The following is a 12015-nucleotide window of genomic DNA, read 5'->3' as shown; positions in this document are numbered from 1 at the left end:
ATTGACTAGTATTATATGACAGATACAAGTTTTAACCAAAAACTCAATTATCTGTTAAATATCAGCATAGTATGTATGCTGTTCCTAATATTGCCATTTTTTGTAGCTCTGATGGTACTATTTCTGCAAATGCTTATAATTTATTTACTCTTATTCTTTTTTATAATTTTATTTTCCCAACATAAAATTTACAAATATATAAAAGATGCTGGTTTTTTACATATTTGTAAAGGCAAAAATATATATTTACATATTTGTAAAGGCAAAAATTTATATAAGATATATATAAAATGCTGTTTTTTATAATAAAATTATATTTAAAAAGAATAAGCATATATAATATGCATATATCTCTATGTACAAACAATACATACTTTAAAGCTTAGCCTACAAGCCTTTTTGTATAATAATACATTAAAAGTATATAAATTTTTATTGCAATGGGACACCCAAGATGAAGAGGTTAAAGAGACCATTGTAAAATGGTCAAAAAATTTTGGCTATAGTATAGCGCTTGAGAAATGGCAAAAATGTGGACCTAAAATCTTAAGTTAACATTAGCAACGTTTTATAAAGAAAATCTATACAAAATGTTTTATAGATGGCATCTCCCTCCATCCAGACTTGCAAAAAATTCTGCCAACATCTCGAATAAGTGCTGGAAATGCAAAAACCAAGAAGGAACTTATTACCACACATGGTGGACATGTGCTATCACAAAGAAATATTGGATCAAAATTCATACATGGAATAAACAAATGACTAAGCAAGAAATACAATTTAAACCAGAAATTTTCTTATTGGGATTAATACCAAATAATATAAATAAGCAAAGTAATTATATAATATCACATGTCCTAACAGCTGCTAGATTAGCATGGGCACAGGTATGGAAAGAGGGAGACCCACCAAAAGATGAATTGATTATTTAAAAAAAATATTAAAGTGTGCAGAAATGGACAGACTAACAAAGAGACTTAAAGGACAAGAAAAATCAACTTACTATGAAAGCTGGAACCTATCTATGAATGGTGGAAAACAAAAACTTTGTAATAAATAAAAAGTAAATGACCAAAATAAATAATATGGAGAAGATATTGCTGAATGTATTCTTCTTCTTATTCTTTCTTATTCTTATTCTTATTCCTATTCGTGTTGGGGGGAATTCTGTGTCAGACCTTTTTGACTTCTTTAGTAGGGATACTCATGCAAAGTCATCTCCCTCCATGAAGAAAACAAAAAGATAGAATTGGTTTCTTTGAAGGAAATGTAGTAAATGGTCCTCAGAAAGGACAACACCTTTTCATAAGAGCAGGTTTAATTTTTTTTTAAAAAAGGATCAGTTACATCACTCATTTCCAAGCTTCAAATTTCCCACTGTACAATGTTATTTTAACTCTGATTGTCCATGTCTACCCTAAGCCATATCATAAGATCAGCAAGCACTGTATGTTATAAATAACTTCCTACATCAAAGACTAACAAATTACTTTGATGACTTCAGTAGATTGTGATCTCTAACATTTTTGCCTTGATCATATGTTAGGAAATCATCATATGATAGAGAACACCTTGTTTCCATTTACAGTTGTTCTTTTTATGAGAAGGCATTAAACTCTGACCTTTGACATCGCTGTATCAGTAGCAGTCAGATAAAGATAAAAGTTTCATCCCGATCTGGGACAGGGCAAGGAAGATCACGACTCAACATTTTCTTCCATATTGTCTTGTTCAATTGTCGTTTGCACAGATACCAAACTACCAATGATTTCTATATTTCCTTGGCAATAAACAAAACATAATGTGTCAAGAAGTGAAGCTATAGACTATTAATCACCCTCCCTGATAACCCTGACCCTAGTAAAGCATAACATCTGTCCTGTGTTTTATGTGGCTGAGAGCCAAATTTGGGATAAGGGAGGCAGCAGTTTAACTGGTCAAATATTAACATTACACAGCACATTGATTTTGTAAGCAGCCTGCAAACTTGGAGACTTTAATGAGACTGTCTCTGATTTGGCTTCTGTCCCATCTATTAATATTCCTAGTGTGAGTCACCCATGTGAGCAGACAAATGTTAACAAAGTCATGTCTAGGAACTCCAGAAAGAACCACTCCCGTTTCCACTGTTGGAAGTGACTATGTGCAACGCAGCTTACACTTCAGAAGACGGATATCTATGTGTGGGTTTTCTAGTCGTTTCTTTACCTGCTCTGACCTGTGCTGACCCTTCTTCAATCTTAGATTGCTACTTTCAGTGTGATTGATGCAACCTCCTTTCTTCTCAGAGATTTCTCTGCTCTCTCCATTGATGAGGCATCTTTGTTCTCTAAGGATGAAAGGGGTCGCTGTGGCTCCTGTTATGCCCACCCCTGAGAGCTTGAACTAAGGCTTCTATCATGTTTCCTGTCTCTAGTGAGTCCCACTGATAAATACAAACATTCGTATTTTCTTAGAAAGAAGTGTGGATGTGATTCCTTCACAAAAATTAAAAGTGTGCTTAGACAATAATTTTGAGTTTCCAAATCCGCAGCTCAACATTGGTCCTGTGCCACTTTTCACTTACTGCCTAACATCCACAAGAAAAGAAAGACCCAAAATGGGGCAAAAACCGTGGTTATGCAGCAAAACAAAGTCACTGTTTTCCATCCAAAGTGGGCCAGATTGTTTTAAGTGTGAGGTAAACAGGAGCTTGGACTACCGAAGGCAGTTGGTCAGTCAGTCAGTCAGTCAGTCCACATGAAAATTCCTAAGTGGAACAAGTCACTGGCAATGGTGCAGCTAAAAATATTGTAAATAAATAAATAAATAATGTCCTTATTACAAACAAATACGTTTGCAGAGATTTGGGTGGGTGGATATAAGTGTCCTAAAATTATCTTAGGTTCAGATGGAATCTGTAAACTAAAGTTCTAAAATGGAGGGCACAAATGTAAAGAATCCATTTGAGATGTGTTGCTAGTATCAGATTTTACCTCTGAGGACAGAACGGTTCATCCTCTTTCTCCACCTCTATAGACAAAAGATTGCTGGTTTGGACTCCAGCAGCCACATGCTTGTGGTATGTTGGACAGAGTATTTTGGTGCTTGTAGTTATAGAAACATGCCAGACTGCCTTATAGAGTAGTTATACCATTGGTTGATCTAACCCAGTAATGTCAACACTGATGGGCTGCCCAGATTTCAAGCAGGATTCCTTCCCAACCCTACCCAAGGCACCAGGTGCATATGGGAAATATTTATTTACCATAGAGCTAAAGCTTTTGTTCCCAAAGTAGTACTGTTATGGTCAGGGAGGACTCTTCAGGAGGCACAAGCTATTCCCAGGGTAATTGTTACCTCTCTATGACTGACCTACACTTGGAAAATATGAGTCTGTCTGTCATGCAATCGCCTTCTCCTCCACCAGTTCTCCATCTCTTTAGAATGTGTATCTTTCTACTAGCTGTGTTCCTTCATTTTCATTTCTCAAATTTGTTCCCTTCATTATCTTTAGATTGTACAAGCAGACATCTTCAGTATAAAGAGATCTTGATTAGATCAGAGCATCAGCATGAGTGAGTGATTTACTTTAACAGTGGCATGGGACATAAGGGCGTTTCAGGCTGAATCACATGTGAGTACAAATAATGAGTAATCAAACCAAGATACACTTATATCTGATCATCAGAAGGAAATACTGTAAATCTATTTGTGTTAAAATATGAAATATAAAACTTACTTTAGCCATTTTATATACCGTATTTTTTGCACCATAAGACGCACTTTTTTCCCACAAAACAGGGGGGTGGAAAGTCTGTGCGTCTTATGGAGCGAAGAAAACAGATTATATTTTCCTGTTTTCTTCTCTTAAAAAATTGGTGCGTCTTATGGAAAGGTGCGTCTTATGGTGCGAAAAATACGGTATATTTTATTTTAAGTCAGGTCCATTTCTCCCTATTTCATCATGTCTTTGTTGTATCTGTGGACCAATAAATGATAATCCTATGTTTAAAGGTTCATAAGAACCAGTAGAATTGAATCCTTCCAAAAATAGTAACTAAAGGGGTTACTAAGTCTGATTTGTTTTAAAAAATGTGCCCCCCACTCCTTGTAAATTATGCAGAGTGCTAGATTGTACAAAAGAGACCCTAGTGTCAAAGGAGTTGCTTTTCGGCTTCATGTTTTTGTGTTTTCTCAAGATCTTTTTGTACTTCGTACACTATACAGTTTGAATTTTTTAAAAACAAAAATGTTCTTATTCTGTAGTGATGCCACATCACTACAGATACATTGCATTCATATGCTCTGAGAATTCTGTTTATTTTAGACAAATGGCAAGTAAGGGGAGACATAACAGAGACCTATAAAATTACGTATGGTATGGAGATATGAGGCAGGGAGATTCTGTCTCTCTCATAATATTAAGACCTCAGCATCATCCAACAAAGCTGAATGGTGGCAGGAGATACAGGACAGATGCAAGAAATGACTTATTTGGACAGTTCCTAGTTAAACAGTGGAATTCAGCGCTCCATAAGGTGTTGTGATGGTTGCTAACATGAAGCTTTCAAAGGAGACTGGACAAAAGCATAGAGTCATCAAGGCCATGTCAGGCTACCAGTCAGGATGTCTATATATCACATCCAGTACAAGAGTCTGTAAACTTCCATGTATCAGTTGCTAGACAACCTAAGACAAAGGGTTCATTTGTGCTTATGTTGTGGTATGTCCTTTCAGGCAAGAGACGGACCAGTGTGTGAACAGAATGCTGGACAAGACAGCCTTGGTCAGATATAACATAGCTCTTCTTGTGTTTTATGTCCTTCACAGCCATATATGGAAGTCCCCAACCTAATCAAATAAAGGGCACCAAGATAATGACCAATCTACTTTGCACCCTTTAGGAGATAGTCTATGCTCCAAGCCCATGATGTTCCTTATGATATTCCTGGATCCCTCTAAAAGTAGCAACAACAATAGACTCCCCTGAATAGGGTTTTGACCTGGGGTGGGGCCATGGGAAATCTGACATATTAAACGTAGAGTGCTATATTAGGACATGCATCTTCTGAGATGTAGTTTCCAGCTACCCCAAAGGAGGCTGCTATTAACTTCTTAGGCAGCATATGGCACATAGGCCATGGGGCAGTGGTGTTTGCATCACTGTGTAAGGTAAAACAGGAGAAGGGGGAGAAAGACAAATGGAGGGGAGACAGACTTCAACACCTGAATCCAGTGGTTCCCAACCTTGGTCCCCAGATGTTCTTGGTCTAAAACTCCCAGAAGCCTTCATCACTAGCTGGGCTGCCCAGGATCTCTGGGATTTGTAGGCCAAGAACGTCTGGGGACCCAAGGTTGGGAACCACTGCCCTAATTGTTGTGTTTTATTTATTCAAAACCAACACAACAACCATTTTTCTACAATGGCACACACAATTCTGCCATCAGTCCAAATAGTGTAATAAGTAAAGTTTAGGAAACAGTTTAGAATAAAAGGTGATGTGAGATTTGAGATTTGCAAGTAGGCTCACTGGAATAATGGCTATGTCTCAGTCCTCTATAGTGCATAATTTGCTGGGGTGTCCAGGACTTTGTGTTTGTGTGTCAGCTATCACTTTCCTTCTCCCTTGGCAACAGCAGCTCATTCTACCAATATTGCGTGCACCTTCAATTTCCCTTTTCCTTGGTTCAATTTGCTGAGCTTCTTTCAAAAGCTTTAAACTCCACTGGATGGAAAACAAAATATCCACAGGTGTATTGCTATCTCCTTGTGATGACCACAGGCTCTTTCTTCTGCCCTGTAGTCACTGATGTGTCAACAATTATCTTTGATTTAATTTGTTTTCTCATATTAGCCCAAAGACAGTGCACATTGCTGGTCTTTCACATGCTATGGCACTAATGCTTTTTCTCATAAGGCATTAAGGCCTTATTTTTAACAGGAAGAAATATTTATCATGGATGTGAGGTTGGAAAATCTGTGTTGAAGAACAGGTTGGTAAATTAAATAGCTATATATATATATATATATATATATATATATATATATATATATATATATATATATATATATATATATATATATAGAGAGAGAGAGAGAGAGAGAGAGAGAGAGAGAGAGAGAGAGAGAGAGAGAGAGAGAGAGAGAGAGAGAGAGAGATAGAGATAGAGATAGAGATAGAGATAGATACACACACACACACACACACACACACATACACATACACATGTTTTAAACAAATTTACTCAAATGATTAATAAAAAGTAAATTAGCAACAACTACAAAATATTTGAGCCTTTATTGCTCTTAAGCTCCTCTAACATTATCAGTTTTGCAAAATCCTTTAAATTAGATTATAATTTAAATTTATTTTATTTTATGACTGACAAGTGTTTCCAATTATAAGTTTGTAAATTGAAGCACAGAAAAATTCACATGCAACTTCTTGAAATTACATGTTCATTGCTTCAGACTTGAAATCTTTCTGTATAAATATTTCAAAAAAAGGCACAACGTCAAAGGCACAACATTACACTGATGATGTTGAGGAAGAATCTTCATCCATAATTAAGATCTGTCCTCCCAGTGGTCTTTTTGATAGCTCAAGTAAGATAAACATCCAGCTCTTTATTGCAAGAGAAGTTGAAAAACAGGTTCATTGGGGTGTCAGAAGGAGGCATTTTAAAAGGCTCATTGGCCTTAACCTTTCCCTAATCTAATCTGTTGATCTTTCTGCCTTTACAAGTGTCATTCAAGAAAAATTAAATCCAGTAGGTGATGTTGGTGAAGTTAGACTGCTAGACTGGAAGACTATCTCAGAAGATTAGAAAGTGAGAGAAAGAGAATGGAGTAATTGTTATAAAATCAGAAACAGCGGTGAAATAATACAACAAAAGAGACAAAAGAAAGAAAATGTGTGTAGGAGAGATAAAAATGAAGAGCACTAGAGTAGTCGAAACGACTAGACGGGCAGGATAGAAATGTAATAAATAAATAAATAAATAAATAAATAAATAAATAAATAAATAAATAAATAAATAAATACATGTTGAAAGGGGAACAATCATTTTAAAGAAACTAACACTTAAGTGCAAATAAAAATTGGATCTTATGAAAAAGAGTATGACTATTTAGTTATATAAAATTTTAGACACAGCATTAAAACCTATGATGAAATCCCAAATGGAATGTGGGATGCAATAGACTCATGCCAATGACCTGTGGTACCACAGAAGATTTTTTGGATTGGGTTTCTTAAGAAAGCAGACATATTATGTGATTAGTACTAAGCAGAAGGGGATATCCTGTAGAGTAGACCATCTAGACTTGGCCACCAATGTTGTAAACATTCAGGCTGCCCTTTGCTCTTTAAATTATTTTTACAACCAGACACAGAATCCTTTTGCAAGCCTGAATCCCTGCTTTGCCAGAAAAACGTAAAAAAGTCAGCTAAGAGTTGGTTAATTGGGTCTTGACTGACAGGCTCAAAAGTTCAGATTGCCCAAGACATGGAGGTGATTTCCCCTTTGAAAAATTGTGTCATAAGCTTGGTCTCAGAAATCCTGAGAAAATTTACTGAAAACACTCAGGGATTGGACAAAAACAATTGCTCTGTGCTTTTGTAATGCAGAAATAGTTTGAATATGATAAGATAATGTTTTATTACGGTCATTGACCAGCAAAATTAAGATACATTATTAAATTTGGGGACATAAAAACAATCTAAAAAAATTAAAAATACTAAAACACCAAAGGACTAAAAACATCCATATACATATATATAAAACCACAGTTTGAATATGAATTACTAAATTGTATGTTAAATTCCTTGGAGATACATGGTGAAATGACCTGCTTTCTAAATGACTGTTACTCCATTATTTCTTTAAAGCAAATCAGTTTTTTTATTCTATAATAGTGAACTTTTGTTGACCTGTAATACTCTGCTGCACATATGATACACTAAATTGTCTGCTTGTACCTTGCATATTTAGTTTATATAACAAAGTTACAGTTTTTCCCAATTGAAAGGTCTCTTTTTTTAAAATAACATTTTATTATTTTTTATAACATACATACCTAAACCAAACAACAACAGGAATACCTACAAAACAATAACATATGAACTAACAAAACATACACAAGTGACAAGACAAACATATAGGCGGGGAGGTGTTTCTCATACCAGCTTATCTATTATGTAAATTCTGACTACAGAAATAATATATCCGTGTGCATCTGCACATGTTATATTCCACATCGCTATTACATATATATAATTATCTAACATCCTAAATTTGTAATAAATGTTTGAATTCTCTCATCTGCATTTCCATCCATCTGTCTCTTATCATATACATTCCTCATTTCCTCTTTAAAATTTCTTATCCAGCATAAAATCCACACAGGCCTATTCATTCCTTGATAAACTATGTATCTAATATTTTCAGCATAATCATTCTTATAGTTCTTGCATATTTGATATATCCATATACATGCCTTAAAACAAAACATCCAATATTATTATTCATCATCATTTCTAAAATCTATAAATCACATACACTTATCTAACCTTAGGTTTCATGTTTGGCCAAATTTGCTTATAGTGTATTGATCATATTGCTTTATATATTAATTATATCTATCTTAAAACAAATGACTTCTATTATTTATTCAGCAAGTAACTTCCCCCTTTCTGGTTTCTATTTATCAGCTCCAGTGTCGTCCAACCGGAATTGGCCTCATGATCACATATATTTAATATCTCAATATACATGCCTCACCAACAAAGTATTTCCTAGTTTTGAAATGCCATCTGTAATATTTCTTTCCCCCTCCTTGGATTGCTGCCTTGTCGTGGCGAGGGGGCTTGAGTAACTCAGAGAAGCTATGGGCTATGCCGTGCAGGGCCACCCAAGACGGACAGGTCATAGTGGAGAGTTCTGACTAAACGCAATCCACCTGGGGTAGGAACCAGCAATTCCACTCCAGTATCTTTGCCAAGAATGCCCCATGATCAGAAACAAAAGGCTAAAAGATATGACGCTGGAAGATGGGACCCTCAGGTCAAAAGGCGTCCAACATGCTACTGAGGAAGAGCGGAGGACAAGTACAAGTAGCTCCAGAGCTGATGAAGTGGATGGGCCAAAGCCGAAAGGACGCTCAGCTGTGGACGTGCCTGGAAGTGAAAGGAAAGTCCGATGCTGGAAAGAAAAATACTGCATAGGAACCTGGAATGTAAGATCTATGAACCTTGGGAAGCTGGAGGTAGTCAAACAGGAGATGGCAAGAATAAACATCGACATTTTGGGCATCAGTGAACTAAAATGGATGGGAATGGGTGATTTCAACTCAGATGATTATCATGTCTACTATTGTGGGCAAGAATCCCGTAGAAGGAATGGAGTAGCCCTCATAGTCAACAAAAGAGTGGGAAAAGCCGTAATGGGATATAATCTCAAAAATGATAGAATGATGTCAATACGTATCCAAGGCAGACCTTTCAACATCACAATAATCCAAGTTTATGCACCAACCTCCATTGCTGAGGAGACTGAGACTGAACAATTTTATGAAGATTTACAACACCTTCTAGAACTGACACTGAAGAAGGATGTTCTTCTCATTCTGGGGGACTGGAATGCTAAGGTAGGGAGTCAAGAGATAAAAGGAACAACAGGGAAGTTTGGCCTTGGAGTTCAAAACGAAGCAGGGCAAAGGCTAATAGAGTTTTGTCAAGAGAACAAGCTGGTCATCACAAACACCCTTTTCCAACAACACAAGAGGCGACTCTACACATGGAAATCACCAGATGGGCAACATCGAAATCAGATTGACTATATTCTCTGCAGCCAAAGATGGAGAAGCTCTATACAGTCAGCAAAAACAAGACCTGGTGTTGATTGTGGCTCTGATCATCAGCTTCTCATAGCAAAATTCAAGCTTAAACTGAAGAGAGTAGGAAAAACCACTGGGCCACTCAGGTATAATCTAAACCAAATCCCTTATGAATACACAGTGGAAGTGAAGAACAGATTTAAGGAACTAGATTTGGTGGACAGAGTGCCTGAAGAACTTTGGATAGAGGCTCGTAACTTTGTACAGGAGGCAGCAACGAAAACCATCCCAAAGAAAAGGAAATGCAAGAAAGCAAAGTGGCTGTCCAACAACGCCTTACAAATAGCAGAAAAGAGAAGGGAAACAAAATGCAGGGGAGATAGGGAAAGTTACAGAAAATTGAATGCAGACTTCCAAAGAATAGCAAGGAGAGACAAGAGGGCCTTCTTAAATGAACAATGCAAAGAAATAGAGGAAAATAACAGAAAAGGAAAAACCAGAGATCTGTTCAGGAAAATTGGAGATATTAGAGGAAACTTTTGTGCAAAGATGGACATGATAAAAGACAAAAATGGAAGGGACCTCACAGAAGCAGAAGACATCAAGAAGAGGTGGCAAGAATACACAGAGGAATTATATCAGAAAGTTTTGGATATCCCGGACAACCCAGACAATATAGTTGCTGACCTAGAGCCAGACATCCTGGAGAGTGAGGTCAAGTGGGCCTTAGAAAGCCTGGCTAACAACAAGGCCAGTGGAGGTGATGGCATTCCAGTCGAACTATTTAAAATCCTAAAGGATGATGCTGTTAAGGTGCTACATTCAATATGCCAACAAGTTTGGAAAACTCAACAGTGGCCAGAGGACTGGAAAAGATCAGTCTACATCCCAATACCAAAGAAGGGCAGTGCCAAAGAATGCTCCAACTACCGGACAATTGCACTCATCTCACACGCTAGCAAGGTTATGCTCAAAATCCTACAAGGTAGGCTTCAGCAGTATGTGGACCAAGAACTCCCAGAAGTACAAGCGGGATTCCGAAGGGGCAGAGGAACTCGAGACCAAATTGCCAACATGTGCTGGATTATGGAGAAAGCCAGAGAGTTCCAGAAAAACATCTACTTCTGCTTCATTGACTATGCAAAAGCCTTTGACTGTGTGGACCACAGCAAACTATGGCATGTCCTAAAAGACATGGGCGTGCCTGACCACCTTATCCATCTCCTGAGAAACCTATATGTGGGACAGGAAGCAACAGTTAGAACTGGATATGGAACAACGGATTGGTTCAAAATTGGGAAAGGAGTACGACAAGGCTGTATATAGTCACCCTGCTTATTTAACTTATATGCAGAATACATCATGCGGAAGGCTGGACGGGAGGAATCCCAAACTGGAATTAAGATTGCAGGAAGAAATATCAACAACCTCCGATATGCAGATGATACCACTCTGATGGCGGAAAGTGAGGAGGAACTAAAGAACCTTGTAATGAGGGTGAAAGACGAGAGTGCAAAAAACGGTCTGAAACTCAACATCAAAAAAACTAAGATCATGGCCACTGGTCCCATCACCTCCTGGGAAATAGAAGGGGAAGATATGGGGGCAGTGACAGATTTTACTTTCTTGGGCTCCATGATCACTGCAGATGGAGACAGCAGCCACGAAATTAAAAGACGCCTGCTTCTTGGGAGGAAAGCAATGACAAACCTAGACAGCATCTTAAAAAGCAGAGACATCACCTTGCCAACGAAAGTCCGAATAGTCAAAGCTATGGTTTTTCCTGTAGTGTTGTATGGAAGTGAGAGCTGGACCATAAAGAAAGCTGACCGCCGAAGAATTGATGCCTTTGAATTGTGGTGCTGGAGGAGACTCTTGAGAGTTCCCTGGACTGCAAGGAGAACAAACCTATCAATTCTAAAGGAAATCAACCCCGAGTGCTCATTGGAAGGACAGATCCTGAAGCTGAGGCTCCAGTACTTTGGCCATCTCATGAGAAGAGAAGACTCCTTGGAAAAGACTTTGATGTTGGGAAAGTGTGAAGGCAAGAGGAGAAGGGGATGACCGAGGATGAGATGGTTGGACAGTGTCATCGAAGCAACCAACATGAATTTGACACAACTCCGGGAGGCGGTGGAAGATAGGAGGGCCTGGCGTGCTCTGGTCCATGGGGTCACGAAGAGTCGGACATGACT

At 37.7% G+C, this 12015-nt stretch overlaps 2 long non-coding RNA genes across 2 annotated transcripts in view; one reads left to right on the top strand and one right to left on the bottom strand.

Moving 5' to 3' along the window:
- Nucleotides 1-12015, bottom strand: part of LOC144587055 (uncharacterized) — a 663623-nt gene that overhangs the window by 201810 nt on the left and 449798 nt on the right. The window lies entirely within an intron of this gene.
- LOC144587057 (uncharacterized) overlaps nucleotides 1-12015 on the top strand; it is a 93333-nt gene that overhangs the window by 697 nt on the left and 80621 nt on the right. The window lies entirely within an intron of this gene.

Source organism: Pogona vitticeps, chromosome 2 (genome assembly GCF_051106095.1).
Source record: "Pogona vitticeps strain Pit_001003342236 chromosome 2, PviZW2.1, whole genome shotgun sequence".
Lineage (NCBI taxonomy): Eukaryota > Metazoa > Chordata > Lepidosauria > Squamata > Agamidae > Pogona > Pogona vitticeps.
Note: the sequence above shows the minus strand (reverse complement) of the source record. Positions and strands in the feature narration are given on the sequence as shown.